The sequence below is a fragment of the Acanthaster planci genome, linkage group LG03 (genome assembly GCF_054643075.1).
Source record: "Acanthaster planci isolate LZ-2023a linkage group LG03, COTS_SCS, whole genome shotgun sequence".
Lineage (NCBI taxonomy): Eukaryota > Metazoa > Echinodermata > Asteroidea > Valvatida > Acanthasteridae > Acanthaster > Acanthaster planci.
Genome location: NC_141779.1, coordinates 3,470,887 through 3,495,896, shown reverse-complemented (window position 1 = coordinate 3,495,896; position 25,010 = coordinate 3,470,887). Strand labels below are relative to the sequence as shown.

The 25,010-nt window shown below is 40.9% G+C and overlaps 1 long non-coding RNA gene across 1 annotated transcript; it reads right to left on the bottom strand.

Moving 5' to 3' along the window:
* Positions 1-675: 675 nt before the first annotated feature.
* On the bottom strand, positions 676-24,994 carry LOC110986297 (uncharacterized). Its single transcript, XR_002599123.2, has 5 exons — positions 24,915-24,994; positions 21,378-21,507; positions 11,196-11,341; positions 4,760-4,846; positions 676-1,859 (listed from the first exon to the last, which is right to left on the bottom strand). It is a non-coding gene; the product is annotated as an uncharacterized LOC110986297 (long non-coding RNA).
* Between the last annotated feature and the right edge of the window lie 16 nt (positions 24,995-25,010).

Sequence of the window (25,010 nt, the reverse complement as noted above, 5' to 3'; positions counted from 1 at the left end):
GCGACCCTCCCCTCCGCCGCGCGACCCTCCCCTCCGCCGCGCGACCCTCCCCTCCGCCGCGCGACCCTCCCCTCCGCCGCGCGACCCTCCCCTCCGCCGCGCGACCCTCCCCTCCCCCGCGCGACCCTCCCCCCCCCCCCCCGACCCTCCCCTCCGCCGCGCGACCCTCCCCTCCGCCGCGCGACCCTCCCCTCCGCCGCGCGACCCTCCCCTCCGCCGCGCGACCCTCCCCTCCGCCGCGCGACCCTCCCCTCCGCCGCGCGACCCTCCCCTCCGCCGCGCGACCCTCCCCTCCGCCGCGCGACCCTCCCCTCCGCCGCGCGACCCCTCCCCTCCGCCGCGCGACCCTCCCCTCCGCCGCGCGACCCTCCCCTCCCCGCGCAGCGCCCCACCCTCCCACAGTGCCCCACCCTCCCCTGTGTACCAGTGACCATTGGGAAATACAACACAAGTTGGGGGCAGCATCAATGTTGCAATGGTGGTACTTGCAACTGGAGGAACAAAGAATTAAGAAAGGCAAAAAGGGGAGGAGTCGTTATCTGGTCATTTTCTTCAAGTCTCAAGAAAGTTTCATGTCACTGTACAGGTACAATATCAAGTTTTTTTGGTCTCTTCCAAGTCACGTTTCAAAACAATGTTACAAGTCAAGTGTCATGTTGGAAAATTTTTACTTCAAGTATTAAAAATTAACCAAGCACCGTCAAATTCCAAGGAATACATCTGGCTGTCCAATCAAAAGGGTCTTGAATTACATCAGATGCAATGAAATATGTTGATGACTTTCCAACTCAATGCAAAATTCAGTTTGTGGGAAAAAAAGTCGAGTGAGAAGAACACGTATAACTTCAATAATTGGCAACAAGTGAATAATTACGAATTTGTAATGATTGTAATTTGCTTCCACTTGTTCTAACAAATCGTTTATAATTCTTTGGAGAAAACTTCTTAAATAAATGTGCATTGGTACGGCTGCCCAAACCATTTTGAGTACAAAAAAGGTTTGATAGCAAATTAATAGGATTTGAGTGACAAGTTCCTCACCGATGTTTCGGTTGACTCTGACATAATGAAAATTTGAATGTAAAGCTTTACACTTAATATTGACTGTGTAGATACACGAAGGATCTCATCAACAAAATCCAATGATTGGAGGAAATACTCTTTAAACTGTACAGCCAAGTGTATTTCTTGAAGTGCAACGTTACCTGTTTACTCTAAACACTTGAAGTAAAAACACGCCAACATGAAGCTGGACTTGTGACATTGTTATGATTTGAAACTGACCAAAAAACCTTGAAATTTGACAACCACAAATCATACATGTACATGTTTGCAGCGCCGGGATTTACATATGTAAATAAACTGACCCCCCCAAAATTGACACTTAATGCAGCCCTTTGCCAAGTATTTTTATTGTTTGTTTGGGTGGCCAAGATATACAGCGCCAGGATTTGAAAGCGGTATAAATTGACAACAAAAACTGACAAACTTGTTACCTTTTTTGTTTTTTATTGCTGCTGTAATTTTTGTGACGGCATGCGTGAAAATGAGCTAACACCCACATGGGTTGATGCATGTACATGTAAGAAGTGACATGAAACATTCTTGAGACAAGAAGAAAATGACTTGATAACAACTCACCCCTTTCTGACCTTCCTGAATTCATTGCTCCGCCGGTCACAAGTACAACCAATGTAACATTGATGCAACCCACCAACCTGCGCTGTGTTCCTAATGGCCATCGGCACGCGCAGCAAAGTGGAGCAGGTGCACGCCGACCTCTTCTGGTCCCTGTACCTCTGCTGATGGTAGCACGATGAGGGTAGACTGTTGTGGCTGTGCCGGGAACTACTGGATTTCTAAAAGCAATTAAAAAATAAATGGAATTATATATTATACATAATGCTTTGAGAATGAAGTACATGTCAGGAAGAGTTCTGGGTACACGGACATGGTACAATACATCATCATAAGCCTTTTCGCAAATATTGCATGGATGATTTTCCACAATGGTACAACGACATTGTGAGAAGGAAAAAGTACCAAACATTGCCCCTTTTTCCTTCCACAATATCTTTCTGCCATTGTGCAAAATCACCCATGCAGTATTTGCGATAAGGCTCAATTATGAGTCAAATTCATCAGGAAAAATACTGAAGCATTCAGTTGGAAAAATACACTAAGCATTTCTGAGACCACTCTCACAGATTTCGTGCACAGGGTGTCAAGTGATGTCTGTGTGTGGGAACTCTTTCCCACATGTACATGTACATGCACAACAGGTCTAAAACTTGTCACTGCAATTTTTGTTATACATTATTACAAAGACACTGAAGATGCAAAAGAAACTATTAATGTGAACTTCAGAAACCTGTAATTCCCCGAATAAACTGAGATGCACAAACCAGAAGGACAATTTGTCGGTGTTAAAGCTTTTCTACCAGTATCTGCTCAGTTCAGATCAAACACCAGGTACATTGTACATGTACACTGTATGTGGGTTATTCCAGAAATTTGGGGTCCATTTTTTGTGTCCCTGTCTTATCTGACATGATTTTGTAAACACAGAACACATTTGCTAATTTCCAAGAGTGATAAATTTATGCAAATTACCTGCCAAACATATAGTAATAGTTTGAATGCAATTCCGGTGATATTTCCATGTCAGATGACAAAGGTCAGACGTAACAGAAACATGAAAATGTCACACTTTTGGACCCCTAATTTCTGGAATTACCAATGTCTTTTCCTTCCTCCATGAGGCACTACATGTGTTGGCTTTTTGGATGCTGCTTTTTCACCATTGAAGAACCTGCACCTTATTATGTAACAAGCCAAAGACCTTAAGAAAGAGCATTGCCCAAACATTGTCTGCAACCAGCTTGACAGCCCTCATTAGACATGCAGGTCAAATTTTGAATTTGAGTAGAGGAAGAGGTCACTGGACATGCTCAATCCTGCCAGCAAATGCCTGCTTTTGCAGTTGACACATTTGGTAACCATGAATGCTGTAAGGTGCAGATAACTATATCAAAAAATGTTTTGGCGGGTCGGGTGGTGGGCGAGTGAGTGAACAAGTTGGAGCAAAAAAGGAAAGAAATAAAAAAAGAAAATATGAAAAAATGCCGAAAGCAAGCCTTTCCCCCTTTTTGGGAAGGATTAAAAACTGCAGTGCCTAATTTTTAAAAAGTTGAAGCCTTCTGCGACAATCACATAGCATTTAGTTTAAAATAAAGCACCATTTTTCTGACCAACTATAAAGCTTTTTCAGATTACAAGGATGAGATTAGGGGATGAGAAATTCACAAAATACTCTGTAGAAGGGTTGTCACAGTCACCGCATTAACACTACGAAATCTCAGTTGTCTTGGATATAATGATGTGACACCTTTTTTAGTTTTATTTTTTTTATGATGTTCATTTACTGGCAAGGAGAAACACTTTCACTGTGGTACAATGCCGATACAACGAACACAATGGGGTCCACATAAAATGTTCACTTTAGGGTTTGGTATACATGTGCATGTAGCAATGTTCATTTCCTTTCATTCCATAAGCTCCAGGCTCCTGCCCTTTCAAATGTGGTGACCCGCCTCACAAATACATGTACATATGCATGATGATTTTTAGCCAGCACTTAAAAAAAAAGTTGAAGTTGAAAATAAATGAATGAAACACAACAATTGTTGCATTTTGTTCAATGTACGACGTGTATTCTTTTCTTTGCATGGTTCAGTTTGGGTGTATAGTTTTCACTGGAAGTGAAGTGAAATCAAATTCTCCTTGAGTCACTGCTTGAAAATTTCAGACATCATGCGGTGACAAATACAACAGTTCCTGCTGCTACGCAGTACATTGCAACTGTAAAAAATGGGCCGAAAACCATTTTGAAGTTGGCAAAGTTATGAATGGTTATAGTTTGGGCAAGTGTGGTTGGAACAATCAAAACTAGCTGAACATTTACCAACGATTTCCGCGAGGCAAGTCATCAAAGCTAAGCTGTCTACTTGTATGCATTTTCTGTTTTGATTAAACTTCTTGTAATAAAAAGCCTGGCCATTTTTAGTGATGACAAGAAGCCAGATGTTCTGCACAAATCCTCCAGTTTACTTGAACAACTTTCCGATACATTGTGTACAAGTACTGTGCATTTATACTATTGACCTTTTTCCTGTGATGTCACAATTTTGCTGGACCTATGATGTGTTGTGATGGGAATCTACTTATTCAAAATAAACTAGTCAAACATGCAGCGTTTGCACATAGTACGCGGTTGCAGCTGCCCGTGGGAATATACATGTATGTGATCACTGTGGCCAAGGCGGTCTACACATGGTGGTACTGTGTATAAACATTTAGCGCAATCCAGCTACGTAGGTGAAAAGGTCTCTACCCACAAACAATACTGATCACACTGTGTGTTGGCTATTGTTCCTTTGCCTTTCGGTAAAGTGCACAGAAATTTGGAGACCTAAGCAGAAAGTTTGGAATGCCTGATGGTTCAGTATACCAGTGTGTTCGATGTAGCGGCATTGTGTAACATGTGCTGTTCCTGGGTATCGAATTTTAGGAGCCAGTCACTCTGAACTGCTGGGAGCCAGACTGGTGAAGCAGTGCCCACTTCCATGTACCCTCTAACCCTGTGACCGGCCAACAGGAGGATTGCATGAAGTGAGGGGTCAGAAACATGCACTGAAGTGAACAAAACCTTCAAATTGGCCTGAAGAACTTGTGCTATTAATGGAATGTAAAATCTTACTTTTTCGATAAGTCCAAGAACTTTTGTTCAAAGTGGAGAGGGTATTCCCTTCTGCAGGCATCTAAGAAGACGGTGTCTCTCATCAACCTGAGGGAGAATCAAAGTAACAATCATGCCATTAATATTGTGGCATGTACTGCACCTTTACAAATCTTCCTAACTCACAAACACTTCAGAACTTGCAGACCTTTAAACGGTGTCACCCAATAAACCAGCAATTTACGGGTGCCATAAAACAACATGATGCCCAGCCGTTCAAAGGTTGCAACAGAAAGGTTTCAAAGGTATTAAGCTGAAACTTGAGTTTCTTTCCTTTTGCTAAAAAGTTTTAAAAGTTTTATCCAGGTTTATCTTATTTGGCCGATACGGGAGGGCCAAGAATCTAGATTGGCAAGGAAAGGCTTTGCATTATTTACAAAGAGTGATAAATTTAAGTTTTATCATCACACGTCACAATGTGGCTCCTGTTGTCCTTTTTCAAACACAAAATGAGACAGTGGATATCAGACTATGAACCAGTCCCCACTCACTTTATCATCAGTGGATATCAGACTATGAACCAATCCCCACTCACTGTATCATCAGTGGATATCAGACTATGAACCAGTCCCCACTCACTGTATCATTAGTGGACATCAGACTATTGAACCAGTCCCCACTCACTGTATCATTAGTGGACATCAGACTATTGAACCAGTCCCCACTCACTGTATCATCAGTGGATATCAGACTATGAACCAGTCCCCACTCACTGTATCATCAGTGGATATCAGACTATGAACCAGTCCCCACTCACTGTATCATCAGTGGATATCAGACTATGAACCAGTCCCCACTCACTGTATCATCAGTAGATATCAGACTATGAACCAGTCCCCACTCACTGTATCATTAGTGGACATCAGACTATTGAACCAGTCCCCACTCACTGTATCATCAGTGGATATCAGACTATGAACCAGTCCCCACTCACTGTATCATTAGTGGACATCAGACTATTGAACCAGTCCCCACTCACTGTATCATTAGTGGACATCAGACTATTGAACCAGTCCCCACTCACTGTATCATCAGTGGATATCAGACTATGAACCAGTCCCCACTCACTGTATCATCAGTGGATATCAGACTATGAACCAGTCCCCACTCACTGTATCATTAGTGGACATCAGACTATTGAACCAGTCCCCACTCACTGTATCATTAGTGGACATCAGACTATTGAACCAGTCCCCACTCACTGTATCATCAGTGGATATCAGACTATGAACCAGTCCCCACTCACTGTATCATCAAGGTTATGCAGATTTCAAAGTTTACTATCGCAATGCAATGAACTTTCAACTTTGTCACAGCAAAATTTTAAAGTCTATGACCACTGTAAGCAAAAATCGAAAGGTTTTCTTTTTTTTCCTTCAATTTTACAATCCTTGCACAGCTGTATATAGAATTGACAATCTGGTATCCTGTGTCAATAGACCACACTTTGCACTTAAATACACGCATGTGTACATGAAATTGGAAGGAGTGGGAACCACTAAACATCAGTGCTATACATGTACCGGTACATGTCTGATCAAAGTTTGACAATGTAAAGCTTATCAATCAAAGATCACCGGGAAAAAAATCACAGTATCGAAATTTTTCAATGAAGAGTTCAGCTAGTTCTTCCAGAAATCAAGAACTTTATTTCAGTGGGTGGGGTGAGTCGTATTTGTGATTTAAATTCACGACAGTGAACTTGTGAAGTGCAATCTTGAGAAAATACACATTGCAGCTGGCTCAATTCATTCAAGCTGATGTCAAGGAACAGTCCTTGACATCAACAATGCTACCCTCTTTTACGCACATGTACACGTTGTGAAATGCATCTTTCGTCTTCAATGTATTCATCCTTTGAATTAAAGCAGATACATGTATTTAATATGTGACTTTGTGGCAAATGTTTTCCTACTACAGTTTTATCTGGGGATGTTTTGTGGTACTGATGGACAGGTTGGATGAGAAATTATATGTATCGACCATGACAACTAACAAATCTACATGTACAGACTGGCAGCTTCTCTTCAGATAACCCACATACGTCAGCAATGTAGCCATCACAGAGGCCAAGTGACAATGCTGGGCAAAATTTTAATTAGGAAATAAATATGTGGATAAGACCAGCTCAGGAGAAGGGACGCGACATTATATCAGCGTTCATTTTCCTGAGCAGAGTCTTAAATGTGCCGACCAAGCACATATTTATTCACAATCATAAATACAATTTTAGACAGAGAGTCAAAGAAAATCAATATATTAAAGATAAATTTCCAAGGATTCTGTTCAAGAATTTTACTTTCCCTTTCCCAAACACCCCATCAATTTTATGGTGTATTTCTTTAGCAAAGTGTCCAAGAGAATTTCAATATATGGACTTGGCACAAGCATGGCGAACCACATGCACACAGACTGTTGACCAATCAGAATTGATTAAACCATCTCATATCCAGGTGCCAGTGCTTGATTTACACAGAGGGAATTATCACTTCTCAGTGGGCATTATCAGTGTTATTACACAGTCAAGTTGCATGTGTTGATTAGGGAGACTGTCTGGGGTATTCATGAATGCAAAGTAATCAATGTTCCAGATTTCTACACAGTCTCTGCCTAAGTCTGACAGAAGGATAACTGGCACTACTGCATGCCTGAAGAGACCACCTTTGTGCAAAGCCTTGTGCCTTGAAGGAAGTCTACTGAATCCACATGCGTGCATAGATATGTCCCGACAGTTCGTCTTACAAAAGCAAGATTTACCTTGTATGCTGTGATTTGAACACAAATGAATTAGTGGGTACTGTATACTCCAGATAAACTTGCATCTCAGAACAAACACAAAAATTAGAGGAGGATTGAGATAAGATGTTGAGATAAGATTCTCAGGTTTTTTGTTACGATCGACTTGAGTCTAGTCCATTTAATTCAACTACAATGTGTTCCTAACATTAAACTCACCCTGCCTGTTTCGACATCAAAATTAATGCCTTTTCTTCCTTTTCATTCCAATTTTGTATCAATTCAGTCATATCAGTTTTGATAAGATTTCACAAAGATGTCTGCTCTACTGATGAACTACAAACAAAACAAATTATGCAAATTATCTCCAGCACCATGCACTTGGGATATAGACAGGCCATTATTCAGCATAATTGGGCATTTGTTTTGTTAAAAAGCAGCGTTTTTTTGTAGCGCTGGGTGTATATTTGCCTGGCTGCTTCCCAGCCCTTCAGTTACATTACACGATATCTTCAAGTGAAAAGGAAACTTCGACTAGTGGTTCAGATTTCACGTCGGAATCTGAACATAGCTCAGAAATTGAAACTACTGACAGCAATTCTGAAGGGGCAAGCACCGTTAGAGGGGCCAGCCAAGAAGGTCAAGGCTTCTTCGTCCATTCAATGGATGGATGATGACAACTTTCTCTACCGACACGGCGGTCAAGGCACAGCAGGTGTTCAAGTGCAAGAACAGGACAAGAACAGCACTCCTCTTAAAATTTAAGAGCAGTTCTTCACCCCAGAGCTGACGTTGCACATTGCCAACGAGACCAACCGCTATGCCGCTGAACACTCGAAAAGTCAATCAAGAGCAAGTCCAACTCACATGCGAAGCTGGTTCGACACAATATTCCTGTCCATGATCATCGTCATGGAACTGATGCCGAAACTCAACTTGAAGTCCTACTGGACGAGAGACTTAATACTTGAGACTCCATTTTTTTCCTAATACCATGCCACGTGACAGATTTGCGGACTTGCTGTCCCGTCTGCATTTTGTCTATAACAACCATGCAGATACATGTACGACCAATCAACTCTACAAGCTCTGCCAGGTGGAAGACGAACTGACCGAGAAGTTTAAGTCCGTGTACATTCCGTCTAGCAACATTACTACCGACGAGTCCCTTTGGAAATTCAAAGGGGGACTGAAGTCCAAGCAGTACAACCCCAAGAAGCGTGCGAGGTTTGGCATCAAGGTGTATCGTGTCTGTCAGGGCATGGGGGTTGGCACTGGATACACCTGGAACTTCAAAATTTACACCGGTTCACACGAGACTGTTGGACAGGCAAGTACTAAAATTGTACTTGACTTGAACGCCGATCTTCTGGGCAAAGGTACCACCATTTTCCCGGACAACTGGTTCAGCAGCCCTGAACTGTACCTGAAACTACACGCCCAGAAGACGAATGTCATTGGGACGGTAAGACAAAATCGTCAAGACATGCCAAAGGACTTGTGCTCCTTGAAACTTGAGAGAGGTGATGTTGTTCACCGCTCCAGCGACAAAGACTTGCTCGCCTTGGTCTGGCGAGACAATAAAGGTGTCCATATGCTGTCCACGATACACACAGCTGACATCGGCAAATGGCATCACTTTAGAAAAACCCAAGTGTGACTCAACTACAACGAGGGGATGAAGGGTGTGGATATTGCAGACCAGCTAGCATTGTCACACCGTTCAGTCAGAAAATCAATCAAATGGTATAAAAAAGTGTTCTTATTTTTGCTTGATGTTGCTCTTGTAAACTCTTACCTTGTGTCTAAGGAAATCGGTAGCACTGACAGTTATTTGTCATTTAGACAATATGTTAGTGAATGAAATTTTAGAGTTGCATGCACCAAATTTGCCATTGTTTTGATCTAGAGGTATACCATCCCATCTTCCTGGTCTGGGTAGACTGATAGGAAGACATTTTGCTGTAGAAATTCCCCCAACTGGAAAATGAGCTAAATTATACAGACGGTGTGATGTTTGTTCTAGAAATGGCAAAAGAAAAGAGACTAAATTGATGTGTGAAATTTGTGATGTTCCACTTTGCGCTGCTCCTTGTTCAAGGTTTATCACACTTGAATCAATTGCTTATTTATTTTTTCTTCATTCCAAGACGTAAATGAAATAGTAAATGAAACTTTAGGGCAACTCCTTCAAGGTTTATCATACTTGAATCAATTACTTTAAATATTCATGTACAATTTCCTCTATTCCAAGACAACGTGTTATGGAACCACTCTCCATTCGATGCCCTTTTTTGGCTAAGTTTTTCACAAGAGTTTTCTCTAATTTCAAGACATTGTGTCATGCAACCACTCTCTTTTTTACACGAAGGATCCATTTATTTTAGGAGAAAGTTTCCAGTAACAGACAAAGTGTAAATACAATTGCAAATATAAGACGAGAAAAAAGAAAGGACAAGTCATCAAGAGAAGAAGAAAAGTGAGAAAAATTTGTGTTGTGTTTTTCTTGTGTCTGTTTATTTTATAATTATGGGGAAGATTATTTGGGGAAGATAATTTTCATGGGATGGTTCCAAGTTCACTTAGAAGGGGCTGTTTTATATAACCATTACATTCAGAAAGGGGATTTGAATACAACTTGCAAAAACAAAACTCAGAAATTTGCAAGAAAATTATGTGCGAACTTAAGAGGCAAATTTTACGGGTAATCTTGACTGGGTATTAGATGAAATAAAAACTTGTGAAGCGCACTCAATGTACAAGTGGGAGCTGGGCATTGATACTGGGCATGCATGGACTACTGGGGAGCGGGCACACGAACCACAGTGCCTGCTTGTAGCAAGCATAGAGCGTGTGAATTTAGCGGGTGCTACACTTTCCGCTGTGACAGAGCGTCCTTGGGTAGTTAGTGTTGTTGCGTGGGCAAGGCAAGTGCTGGGTGCCTGGTATTATGTTGGATGGGATCCAAATACCCCAGCAAGGTTCATGACCACACAGAGCCGAGCTGTGTGCAGTATGTGACTCAGCAAACTTGGCAGATAAGGCCTGGTGGCTAAGCTAGGTGTCTGTGGTTGCCGTTAGCAAAATTGGAAATGAATTCCAGCAGGCAGGCAGGATACGGTTAAAAAATCCTGCCATCAAGGGGGTTAAAGATGTATTCGGCTTCATGGTATGTGGGACATGGATTACAGTATTCTGTGTTCCACTCCCACTCATGTGAATCAGACAGTAATATAAGAAATGCTTCATAAATTAATGCTCCACTGACTGTGGACTCGCTAGTTTCCAGAGTGTGATGTCTTTCTGAAGAACCATTCTCTGTGTTCTGGAGAAAGCGCCCTCTATAGTCATGCTGCTTGGTTATTCTTACGAAGGAGATTGCTTGGGGGATCTCAGTCAATGCTCCACTGCCATTGCATCCAGCCCTGATTCACTCGCAGCTGACTAGTAGCACCCTTAAGTTTGCCCGTTCAAATGCAAACTAATTCTCAGAATTTTGAAATAATGAAGCTGGGTGAGTTGGCTTTTCAGTGCCGCTTATCACTTTCAGTTAAACTGAGAAATTCTTGACAGGGGATATTAAGCCAATGGGGTCAATATCCCATCAGTGAGAAATTCTGGGCTCTCCTCTGTCACGTGTTTATCATATAAATTGCTTTACCTTGTTTGCTATGTGAGAGGCGTAAGATTGCTGACTGTAGTACTGTTGAAGGAAGCATCGGTAATGGCCACTAACGTTGTACGCTCAGCGGTGGGCAGACCATCCATAGAAGCATCCATGCTGACTGATGTACAACCTGGAAAAAACTGTACAAGACAAGAGGCCACATTAACAACACAACTACCGGTAGAAACGCTTCAACAAACATTAGTCAAACACAAGTACTTGAAGTTCATTTATATAGGAGTTGATCAGAGGGTCACTTTTTTACCTTGAAGATGGGTGGGGGGGGGAATCCCTAGAAATCACAGCTATCCCATGACCAGTCTCGTTGAAACATATCAATTATGTTTCAATTCAATGTGACAACGATTTTGCTATGGTCATTTGTACTACATACATATGTACATACATGTGTCAATCACACACTCATACAAGATAGCCCATTCAGAGAACACAACCACTGAAAAAAGGGTAACACCTTCCTGCAACATGGGATCCATCTTGAAAAGTAGGCATTTTGCAAGGAAACTGTCTAACATTCATTGAAAAAAATGGTGCCAAAATGATTGCAAGACATTAGCTAAAACAACTCCAGAATATGCATGTAGGCTGAAGATGGATACTTTAAAGAACAGTTCAAAGTATGAACAAACTGTCAGAAACAAAATTCTTCATTTATCAGAGAAAGTCAAACTTACAAACAACTGGTTTTGAATCTTAGAACAGCTCAATGTGAGCAGAAACAAGATATTTTCCAAATGTACACAGCTGAATCCTACCGTACATGCACTAACAAATGCATGTACACATGCATATGACATTGCATTTTGGTCAAAGTAAATCAAGATACAATGGTACACATACATGTACTATGCATAGATGTTCATCTCTTTAATTTGACCAAATTCTTGCACTCATTTTCACTGAGATCTGGTAAGGCTGAAAGTATCTTAAGTTACTAAATTTTTGGATCGATGTGCTGCCTATGTCATTACATTTTTCTCTTCCACTAATCGCATGAAGCATCAAGAACGACAAAAGCCAATTTTCTCAAACCCTGCAAGGGGTGCTGGGCAGTGCAGTAACAGAATACATGTATGGCCATGAGTAGGATATTAGCCAGAAAGGATTCCATATACCGGTGTATGTACGGACACCCTTGACACCCCGTGCATAATCCACATGAGACTCAGGGACTGGTCTGAAATTTTCAAGTGTTTTCTTTGTGAACCCTTCAGTATTTTCCCCTCTAAATTTGAGTTTTCAGGTCATGTTATTGCTTTCAGATGGCTGAAGCGGTCACTGCAGGGAAAAATCCTCACATGGAAATTTTTCTCCTGTTTGCACAAAAGGTCCGAATCTTGTAGGTTTTAAAATGTAACCCACCATCCCCAACGATAAAGTCAAAACCCAGTTGCAATGTAACCTAAAATGTATGACACAGAGTCGGACGGGTTAAATTTTAACAACATTAATTTCCCCCCCCCCCGGTCTCAAGTCGCTGGCATCTAAACCTAGAACAAGTTGGCGATCAACATATTAGATATCCGAAAGAAGACAAGGTGTTTGCTCTGAGAGTGTCTAAGAGGACCTCTCAGAAGAACCTGTGAACTTACTCTTGTTTAGCCGACAACCTGGCACCGAACCAGAAACTGTTTCACTAGTGTTGGATCAAAGATTTTTCTCAACTTTTATCCAGTGAAGTCAGTTACCAAAAAGTATTTTTGTTATCATTGTTTGTCACATTTTTCTAAGCAAAAAAAGTTAGACGCGCACAAGCAAGACTGCCAAGGTACAGACGGCACTCCTCCAAAAGTGGTATTTCCAGACATAGATAGAAACCTGTTGCAGTTTAAAACTATCAACACAAACAAGACTCCTTTTGTGATTTACGCTGATTTTGAGTGTTTGATTTTGCCCCAGCTGAGCGACAAATGGAAGAACGCAAAAACAACAAGAAGATTCATAACACTTCGGGATATTCTTATGTCATGGTTCAATGCAACGGCGTTAGCGCTAGTCAACGGACCTACAGAGGCCCTGACACACCAAAACATTTTGTTGAATCTCTGGTTCGGGAACGAGACGAAATTATTGAAAAGTTTTTAAAACCACTTCTGCTGTCTTGGACCTACAAAGAACAAAAACAATATAACCAAACCGGCACGCGTTGGATTTGCGAAAAACCTGTGTACCCCAACTATGTCCTATGGGTTTCTGGCCCTTGGACCTGCGCAAGCGTTTGCCAGTGCAAGCTGCCAGAAAAAAACGAGACTTTGTTCATAAATGACAAAGGGTATAAAGAATACACCAGTATGCATTGTGAAAAGAAAATCAACAAGTTTAGAAAAGTCAGAGACCACTGTCACGTGACGGATAAGTTTAAAGGCACAGTGCACGCTTGTTGCAACCTCAAACTCCAGACTGTGCCTGGCCAAATTGTAATTCTGCTTGTTATTCACAATCTAGAAAACTACGACATCCATCTGATTATGCAAGGCGGCGTCAACTTTAGAGACGATAAATTCCATTAAAAACTCTGAAAAATATGTTATTTTTTCTTCAGGCCAACTGCGTTTTACAGACTCGTTTAACTTCATGGCAACTTCACTTGACAAGCGAGTGAAAGCCTGCCCCTGTGAGTCTGACTCTTATGGGTTGCTGAAAGACCGGTTTTCTCAAAACTCCAAGCTTCTCTTGCAAAAGGGAGTTTATCCCTAAGAATTCATGGATTTGTTTGACAAATTTCAAGAAGCAAAACTTCCAGAGTGGGAGAAATTTTACAGTGGTCTCAAACAAGAAAGTGTAACTCCAGAAGAATACGCTAGAGCCCAAAGAGTGTGGTCTACGTTTAACTGTAAAAACTTCGGCGACTACCACGACCTTTAAGTACAGACCGACGCATTGTCACTCGTGGCTGTTTTTTTAAAACTTTAGATGCGTTTGCAAGGCCAACTATGGTTTAGATCCAGACAACTGAACTCTTGAGTTCAATTGGAGCTACTGACGGACGTTGATAAACACTTATTTTTCCAACGGGCAAAACGAGGTGGCATTTCTAGCGTCGGTGGTTTTAGATACTTTAAAGCCAACAACTGCCATTTATCAAGTAATGACCCCCAAAAAAGCAGACTCTTACTTGATGTATTTGGACGCTAATAATTTGTATGGTCGGGCAATGATTCAACCGTTGCCCTTTAGTGGCTTTTGCTGAGGGCGTACAATCGTTGATTCCCAAAACAGACGAGGGTTGTTTACTTGAAGTCAACTTAGAGTACTCCCAACATTGACACAACTTACCCAACGACTCACCTCTGGCTCCAGAAAACCTTGTAATACCAGAAGATTGGTTTTCTGAGTATTGATGGGTTTTGTTACAGTCAGAACATGCCCCAAAAGCAGACAAGCTCACGTGCACGCTCTATCCCAAATGTAAATACACTGTGCATTATGTTACTTGGCAGCTTTATTTGTACTTCAGCTATAACAGCTTCACCAAGTTTTAAAGTTTAGCCAAAACCTTGGATGCGTTCATATATCGACAAAAGCAGGCTCGGATTTTGAGAAAGACTTTTTAAAACCCATGAACAACAGCATCTATGACAAAACGTAAGTGGGTGTCAGATATCAAATCAATGCACATTTGCTCCAAGACGACCAGACAAAGATATTAAAAAGTTTAAAAGGTTGGTGTTGCAACCCAATTACCAGATGATGACTGTTTTTCCAGAATGTGATTTATCCTTCTTCGAGATGTACAAAACAAAAATGGTTTAGAACATACCCATTTATTGTGGGGTGAGTATACTCGATTTGTCTGAAAGGCTTATGTATGATTTTTACTATAACAAACTAAAATGAAACTCCAATCACAGATATACACAGACACGGACAGTTTACTACTAGCTATATGGACTGATGATTTGTACCACATGAACAAAAATGCAGATGTTTACCATCTTTCAAACTATCCCCCAGATCACCCGTTGTACGACCCCCAAAACAAACAAGTCACTGGGTAATTGAAAGACAAATTTGGTGATCAACCTATGCAGATGCATGTGCATTAAACCAAAAGTCAAAAAGACCACAGGTGTGCCCAAAGTTGAGACGGACAACTGAAACTCAAGCACTATCGGGACCGTTTGTTCAATCGGGAACTCAACTACTTTAACCAGCATCTAATCAGATCTAACAAGCATTGCTTAATGTCACGCAAAACAAGCTATCATTAAGTCCTTTAGGTACCAAACAGTTCTTGTTAGAGGACGGTGGAGAAACTTTAGCCTATGGTCACTACGGTTTAACGTTGAATGTTTCCGTGTCTTCGGGTACCACTTACAGCTCTTCTTGCACAAACGACTTTGTAGGGCCATTTAAAAAAATAACACAGCATAGGACCTGCAGTTACTTTTTTACCGTTGACTTGTTTAAACTAGGAGGGTCCTTTTTTCGATTTGGTACATGTCAATGCTTCTGATTGGATCAGTAGCTCTCCTGACTGTGCCGCCCTCTTGCTCACCCTGGTAATATAAATAACGAACTAAAGCATCATTGGGCAAAGCCGTGAGGCCCTCTGGGGTTTTTTTTTGCAGGCTCTCTGCAGAGCTGATGGCAACTGTGGCAACTGTTGATCTAGCTTGATAGCTTCAACGGGAACTGCATTTATCAACCTGGTCTTTTCCTTGTTAAACGCTTCAACAACGTGGGGCAACCTTTCGATCCGTTTAACATTTCTCGATCGTATAGATACAGATCGTATAGATCGTATAGATGCACAGTATTCCGTAAAATTAAATTGATTCTGAGAAAACGCCAAAGGATCTCTAATCCAACAGTTTACAGCTTCATGAGTTGTTATGCATGGGAGTTTATAAGCTGAAGTTGGGAAACTCAGCCCCCCCCCAAAATTGTCCTTGTTTACGACAATCGCCAAGTGACTAAAGTTGGTTCCCACAACTTTTTAATAAACTCAACAAAAAACTTGAAACCTAAAAATGCCAAAAAGTTTGTGAATTTAATTTTTTATTTTGATTTAAAAAAAAAATACTACAACAATTATGAAGACGCACACTTTTTACTTCACTGAAAACAAGCAGACGTTTAAATTGTGAGATGTCATCGACAACTTGCAAGGTGACAAAGCCATTTGCATTACAAAAAGTGGTGTTTCATGCTGGATATTTTAACATTACCTACACCACTAAAATGGAGTGGCATGCCAACTTAGACAGTAGACCCGCTGAAATAGAAATAGCAAGAGAGCATAGAAGGGAAATAGAACCAGATCCAGAAGCGCTACAAAGAACTAAGAAAATCGCTGTTAAAAGCAAACGAACAAGGTACTTTAGGAGAAGTGCTCACAACCAGAGTTGCACAAATTGAGCAGCTGAATCAAGAAGTTGAAGCGTTAGAAGCACAGTTAGATCAAAACAAACAGAGGACACTTGAGCATGTTTAGTTAGCGAGATTAATCGCAAACAAATCAGATCACCTTCATTGTTAGGAAGGTCAGACACAAGCCTTAGAAGAGATTTACCAGGGGAAGGAGGCGGACACCAAACCGCAAAGCCCAACTCCACCAAGAAGAGAGAGTAACAGAGAAAGCCAAGACAGACCCAGAAGAGATCTAGACAAACGCCTTTTTCTCACAGGTGATAAGAGACTGGTGTTCAGTGCACTCCATCCCCAAACCTCGTCCCAGCCGATACCGCCAGGAGGAAGAGGTTGCGTCATGGTGCCGGCATTACAGCTGCATTACAGCATAGACGGGTTGGATTTTTTGTTGAACTTGATTCCGCACGTCTCTTTCAAAGTACAACATGATTCAAAAAGGGTGACCACCGGTGGTGAAAGGCCGCATGCTCAAATTGCCTTTAAATAGAGAAGGGGCCAGACTGTTGGGTTTACCCAAAGTAAAACTTTCGCCCGATGTCATTTATGAAGGTAAATATGACCTAAACTTGGGGCAGATCATGAACATGGCAAATTTCTGGCTTGACCTTAGGTTGTATGTACATGTACATGTATGCACCTGCTGGCTAAAAATGTTTGATGACAGCATTTAACTTCATTTTAACCTTCTAATTTACACACTGTCGGTACATGTGCGAGACTACACACGTGTACTGATACTCCAAGGTTCTGAGGGGAGAGCTTTCTCCATAACAGGTTGTACATGTAAGATGGAGGCCACCCGGCTGTGTTTTCCTATCACTTCCAACGCATTTCAACTTACAACAAAGGAAGTAACTTCAGGGGCCCTCGATGTTTCAAACTACGTGTCTGTGTATGCAAACTTTAATGAAGAGTAAAACTTTGAGCACATGGTCTCAGGAAGAGTAGAAGATATCAACAAGAAGAAGATGCCTACTGACATTTTCTAAATATCTTTTGCTTGGCCTTACAAGTACAGTACTCAATAAATAGCCAAGCTCCATGGACAGTCTAACCAAACATGTTTCAAGCACAGCGTTAATGTGCATACATGTACACTGTATAAACTAGAGCGCTGACTCATGTACATGTACGTACAGAGATCTGTGCTGAGCTCATCCATGTCTGTGCACAAACCGAAATGTACATGTACTTGACATTCGTTGAAAACTTGACCATTTTGTACGGCTTTTGTACAATTATGTGTCCATGTCTGTGTATGTGACCCAGTACATCGATGTCAGGAATAAGTCTCAAATTGACTTTTTGAGATATGTACACAGTCAGAAAGAGAACTTCATAAGCTTTCAAATGGTACACATTACAAGTGTGTTGATGGTAACCTTTCACACCTACACTTCCAAAATATGCAGACACTGCTACATCAATTTTTCCAACATTTACCCACATCCCCACGTTAATTGGCCATTATGTCAAACGGCCTCAGCGACTTATTCCTGATTACGACATACCGGGTCACATATCTGCAAGCAATGCATTAAAAAAGTCAATACGCAAAAAACCTAAATGTAAATGTTAGCTCTGCGTAAACAGCACAAACACACACGCATGTGCGCTGCATACATGTATAAATTTGACAGTGGATTTCATCTGGATTTTATTGTTACCCAATGTGCATTACATTTAGAGTTTATATTCATTTGTCTGATTTTGAATGCTCTACAAACACGCACAGGGAGTCAAAATGTCTGCGCCCAGGACAGCGCCAACTTTTCTCCACCCGGAGAATGAGAAGTTAGCACTCTAGTCATTTAATATACTGTAGCTCTATGGTTTTAAGTAACTGAAGTTTTTGAATTTGTAATATTGTGTTTTGGGTGAAGGAAAGTGAACTTTGCACATTTCACTAACTTTGTAAAGCTGTTGAATGGACACATATTTGAATCTGAATGTAAGAGTTGATTTCGCCACTGGGGTACATTCCAGTTTCAGGAATGGATGACTGCGGATTATTCATAAGTCTGCCAATAGTCTGGTGCATCATTCTTCATCTAGGGGAGATTACCGGTAAGCAAATAGCATGTTTCCTCATGAAAAACTGACGATTTCACTTTAAACTTGTAATTTCAACCTGACAGGATTTAAAGGGGGCAGTAGTCCAAACTTTTTAAGAGGGTACCACCATCATAGTTTTTGCCCCCTTCCTCCATAATTTATCTCCCCATGAACAATGCTGCCTGATGGCCATTCAATTCTACGATGATGACTCAGTTCATTGTAAATTCTGATGGATCTGATGAAGCTCTACATTATCTTTAAGTAACAGGTGGACAAGTGTGATGACATGCAGGCAATTAATTTAAACTTTAAGCTTGAATTTAACGAGTCAAGGTTTTCAGGGGTTGGGTCAGCCTTCTATGGATGGAGTTTTAGGAGTACGCCGCCCTGCTAAATTTTCACAGCCCTGTTCTTTCGCATGTACATACAGTTTGCATCGCAAACCAACTTACGACAAATTTTAAGCACCGCAGTACTGCTTTTAACGAGTGTCTCTAATGATCAAGGTGTCAAGGGATTCCCTATGCAGATATAACTAGATGATGGCATTTCTCTGATTCAATTTAAATTTTGCCTCTTACCGGCATCTACACCTATCCATTTACAACTCATTTTTTAATGGTGCAAATATCCAAGCAATATCACTCAATCGAAAGGTGCACTGCATTTAGTACTCTCATTTCCAAATCTGACCTGTCTGATTCACAAAAATCAGGAAATTGGTCAAAAATTCTATCTGGAGGTTTAGAAACTGCTTCATCGTGGGATGATGATTGTAATCACTGGCAGCGGAGGGGTTAGGGCAGGGGACCACTGCCCCCCCCCAACTTTGCCGCCACTGATTGGAATCCACTACCAAGGTGTACATGTATCTCAACACACCCTGTGGACATACATGTACAAGACACCACGAGCATCATAACAACCATCGCCATGTTCTACTCTCCAACCTGCATAAAATCACTGTTTTCATGAAGAGACTAAAGTCTCACCTGAGTTTAAAAACAAGTTGTCCAGAAAATTGCATTTGAAGTTGATGGTCTCTTTTTCAAACACTAGTTTCTCCAGGATTTTAGCGTTCCTTTGACTAAAACCAATGCAACATTGTACTTCCTGAAAGAAGGGATCTTAAATGACACAAAACTACAAAATAAGTTTCACAGAAATTAATTTAATTTGTTTATTTTGTAAACAAACACTTTTGTCTGTTCATGAAAGTGATAAAATTTGTGTCACTTTTGTCACGGCAACACAGTTCAGATTTTGGCCATAGTGCATGTCAGGTGTAAAACTGTTACATTTACATACAATTCTGGAGTCAGCTTTGTCTCAGAGTCTCAAACATGTAAAACAAAGTTTGCCCTTGGTTGCTAATGCTACCGGTATGCCTACGGAAGACAATGTTGTCTCTTCATGAAGACGGAAAATACCGGAAAATGTGATTCAGTTGAACTTTGCCCTACCGCAATCATCTTGAATTGGCTAATTTCAGTAGATTTGGCACAAATTGATAAGGTTGTAGGCATCACATAGCCTAATTTGGTTCTGGATCTGCGGTACCTGTGTACATGTACATCATACAAGTACATGTACACATGTACCAGCCACCACACATGTGCTCTGCACGTTAGCTGAAAGCAGCAAGCTTTTGTTCGATGAAAAAGTAAGACGTTTTCCACAAGCAACAAAAATGATCAAAAGGCATTAGATATTTGTCGTAGTGCCACAAATGATCCAAAACTTTTGCATAATCCGTCTCTTACAGGTGCTACATTTCAATGTAATTGCTTACAAAATACATGTAGGTCATCGAATGAGCTTTGGCACGTCACAACAACCCGAGAGTAAAGTCGCATCCCGCTCTTTCCTTTGAGGGTTCAAAGTCATAATGAACTGGAGGTCAATTTGGGGGTTTTGCAATATTTGGAAAGAGCAACCCTTCTCCTATTCAATTTCAAATATTTTGCAGGATCATATTTTCAAAACTTCATTTTCACAACAATTTTGACAGTAGCATTGTTTGTGCTCGGGAACAAAGATGCAAAGCTGCCAGAATAATGTCGGAATAATGTCAACATGTCAACACAAAGCTGTCAGTGACCGAGCCAGTGGCGTAACAAAGGGTCAAGTTCCGATGGGGGGAGGGGGGAACCCGGGGTGTACACATTTTTTCAAGGGGGCACCACAAGAAAATAAGCCGTAGCTGCACAGCTATTTAAACTCAATGGAGATTTCCAATGGGTGGGGGGGTCACCAGGGTGTGTGGGCATCTGCTGGAGGAGGGCACATGCCCCCATCCTCCCCCATACTTGACTGGGAAAACGTGAAACAAGATCAAGTGTGGGTCTGTTGGTAGGACTGGAAACATTACCGCGACAGCATCTCTGCTCTTTGTCACAACTTAAATGGCATTATACTAAATAACCACCATACCCAACTTTTGTGTGGATTTGGAACCCAATGTGTTCATAAGAGCAGCATTTGCACTCTTAATTCCGCAATACAACTGTGCCTGATACTGGCCATGCTCATGGGGAGGAGAACCAGGAGTGCTTGGCTGGAGGCGCACTGTCACACATCATCAACTCCTGGAGGTGTCGAGGACTTGCAAATCTGCCAGGTGGGACCCCTACATGTAGCTAACAGTCAAGAACATGCCTTCAACTAGTCCAAACCTCTTGAAAATTGAATGAACTGTTTAAAGAATGAAAAAAAAGATCTTACTCTCTGATAGCATCCAAGAACTCTGTAAGTGGAGATAGAATCTCTTCGGTAGGAGTCCGTACAGGCCAAGCATCACTGACTGGAAATGTAGACCATATGCTGAATGAGATCTTGCTTTATTATCATCAATCTGAAGGAGGAAAAGTTAAGCTATCGTAAAGTTGGGATTCACAGTCATCATGTCCCTGAGGGGCACCGGGCAGCACAGCACCTTCCACAATACCTCTCCATTTTACTTATTAACCCTAACCCCAGGCGCTTTTTGCTGGGGACCCTCCTAAATGCTCCACAATCCTTCAATTTTTGGGGTGAAAAAACTGGATTCTCCCTCAATCCTCCAAAATTTTTAAAAAATGTTACTTGGAGGTGCGCCTACTGCCTCAATCCTTCCAAATCCTGAATGGCATTCTAGAGCAGTGCGGCTGATTCAAAAGAAATATCGAGCTGAATTTATGCATGACTAAGCAAAACAAACACAAGGTCTAATCCGCGACCTTCACATATGGCATCCTTTGTAATCAACCAAGCACTTTTGCCATACACTCTGAGTCCTCCAAATTCCTCCACTTTGCAGAAAAGGAGTTTAAAGGATTTGGGAGGGTGGGGGTGAATTGTCTGCAGCCCAAATAAAGTTGTATGGTGGTGAGACCTGTCTTAGTTTTGATTATGGGCAAGATATACTACAACTCAGTTTGAACTGAACAGCCACTTCCAGGAATCCAATAAGATGTAGTTTCAAGCATTCAATTGCTACAGTCAGTAACTGGAAAATGTTTATTCCAAGTACCAACCTTACATGTAGTTATTATTGTAAGTGCATGTTATTGGCAAGGGTATTAAGCGCTGTATAAAATGTGGGAGCATTACCAAGCAATTCAGAGCCAAATGGAATGGGCATGGCTGAAAAGCGCCATCCTTGTCATATCTTCCAAACAGTAAAGCATCGCTGCCTCAAATGTGATATCAAATTACAGAGAATTGTAGCTCTCATTTGAAATAAACACCCAAAAAACATTTGGAAGTCACTAATTATTATCGAAACAACAAAAAAATGAAAGTTGAGTATTTTCCACCGCGTCCGCACCCACTCTACTGCCAAGATGCTGGATCGAGCACTGGGATGCTAACTGACGTGAATTCACGAACTAGGACTACTTTGCAACTTAAACGTTATATTTCCCACTTTCTAAAGCCCTCTTTGCACTGGACTTTGTTTGGTTAAATTTACGGAGATGATGGTTTCTTTGAACTGGGCCGTGTGGTCATTTGGCATGCTACATACAGGGAAACTATGCATGCGCATTGGACATTTCACCTCAGTGTGGCATGTGGCACATACTTTCAATAAGTATGGCAGAAATTATTATTGACACAGAAGATTAACAGGTGTCAAGAGTGCACCATTTTGAGGTAATGATTAGATTGGGGCATTTACAAAAAGCAATGTTTATTGTTTTAGATTCTAATTTTTTTTAAAGTACACGGATGCCAAAATGGAAAAAAAAGACTGTAAAAACAGGCATCATTTACCATAAAAATGAATGCCAGATTGTGTCAATCAGAACGTCAAACCCTCAAAAGGGGCGGTTTTGTTTAAATGTTGGAGAAATCTGTAAACGGATTTGAAACTTTTTTTGTTAAACATTTAAAAATCCCACCCTCAGTTGTTGTTACATGTACCTAAAAATTTCTTTTCTACTGATGAACAAGCAAAAAAAACCCACCTTAATGAATCTTTTTAGGTAAAACTTTCATATCGTTTGATCTACCACTGTAACAGCAAGATGAGCAGTGTACCACATACATGTAGTCAGGGTGTGATGATTTTTCACTTCTCGTGAAACTTGAGGTGCAAATATTTCTCTAGTATGGCAATATTGGTGAAAAATCCAACTGTGCCACATTAGGGGCCAAACCATGACAGGGTATTGTGGAACACCCTAAATTCACGCATTCAGGTATTTACACATCCAACTTTCTTGTAAAACTCTTGCACAAAATTACGCACTGCCATTAAATTACTGTCAATAATCAATTATCACTTTGGCATTTTTCTTTGTGTGCAGTGACCGTATGTGTGAATTGAAAGCTTTTCCTGTGAGAATTTGGAAATATTGTCAGTAGAGCATAAAGTTTTACTTTACAGACTAAACGTAAAAATGTACCCTCAGTTTAAATCGTCAAGAAAATGGATAAATGATCACTGTGCGCTCACCATCGGTGTTGGACGTATGATATGAACACTAATTGACGACTTTGATAAACTTTTGCAAACTACATTGTGTTGAGGGCATTATCAAAAATATGACACCTGAAAAAGCACTGTGCATTTATATCATTTTCAAATTTCCGTTGTCGACAACAAGCCTGGATTCGGCAGCATTTTTTGTCATTTTTTTCAGAAATACACTTAGAGAAGTTTTATTCATAGTACCTAGATCAATTACTAAAAACAAAGCTAATTATGATTTATTTGAAAGATAAAATTTCACGCCTCACTGTAACTTGAATTGAATTTGAAAAAATAAAAAAAAGATAAAAGAGAAAGTGGTGGGAAATCAAGATACGTCAATTGAATATTTTTTTTTCTTGTTTTTCTCTCAAACTGCATCACTAAACCACAGTTAGTCACTAAAACAAGTTATGCAGGATTTCAATGGTCCCTAGGAAATAGGGTTAAGGGAAAGTTAGGGTGTCCGTATATTTGGAACTTTTTCCCTTACTCAGCCTTAGTTTTTGGTATATGATATGGAATGGCCACCAATTGATCAATCAGAGTGAAGAATCAAGACTCAGCGATGTCATCCCAACAGCGAGAATGTCTACCGTTACGTTAGCTGCTGTGTCAGGGTGCATTTCACCAAATCATTTTATTTCTGCACGTGAGCTCATTAATATTTTGTGATCCCACAGGATTTTTACAATAAGACTGGTCATAATCAGGATGTATCATAGAAATATTTCTATAAATCCAAAATTCCAGTTCGGGGTGTTTCTTTCACAAAAAGCCCCAAATTGCGTAGCCCCACTAGTGTGGCACGGATTACTCCCGATTTATCCTATCGGTAGTGATCTGTGCCACGCTAGTGGGGCTACAAATTGCGGGCCTATTTTGGACAGGTGGGCGGGTACATTGAAAAATGAGCACTTACTATAATGCTGTTTAGGTATCTTCCTTGAAAGACGAATAAAAAAAATATTTTTGTGGCTAACCCCCATGAAATTGAAACGAAAAGTGATCTTCTGGCCATAATTTTGAATTTCCAGTGAAAAAACGTAGGCCTAAGCCAACCTCTTCACGAGTCAACAGGCAGCGCTATTTCGGTCCGATTTTGCACTGTTTTCTGTGGGCGTGTATTTGGTGTAGTGCAATCATCTATATTTACTTCCCTAACCATGCTAACATCTCACTTTCATCTCACGACAGTTGATTGAACCACTACACTAATCAGTCAAGAGTGAAAAAAACATCAAATAACGCTGAATTCTAGGACACTGAAGCCGTAGAAATAAGACTTTAGTACCAAGAAAACTTACCAACATGGAGCACGCTCTTCGTTTTCACTTCAAATTTTATGCGCGTGCTCTAAAAAGAACAGGAACCCATGCACAAATTGAATGTGAATGAACGCT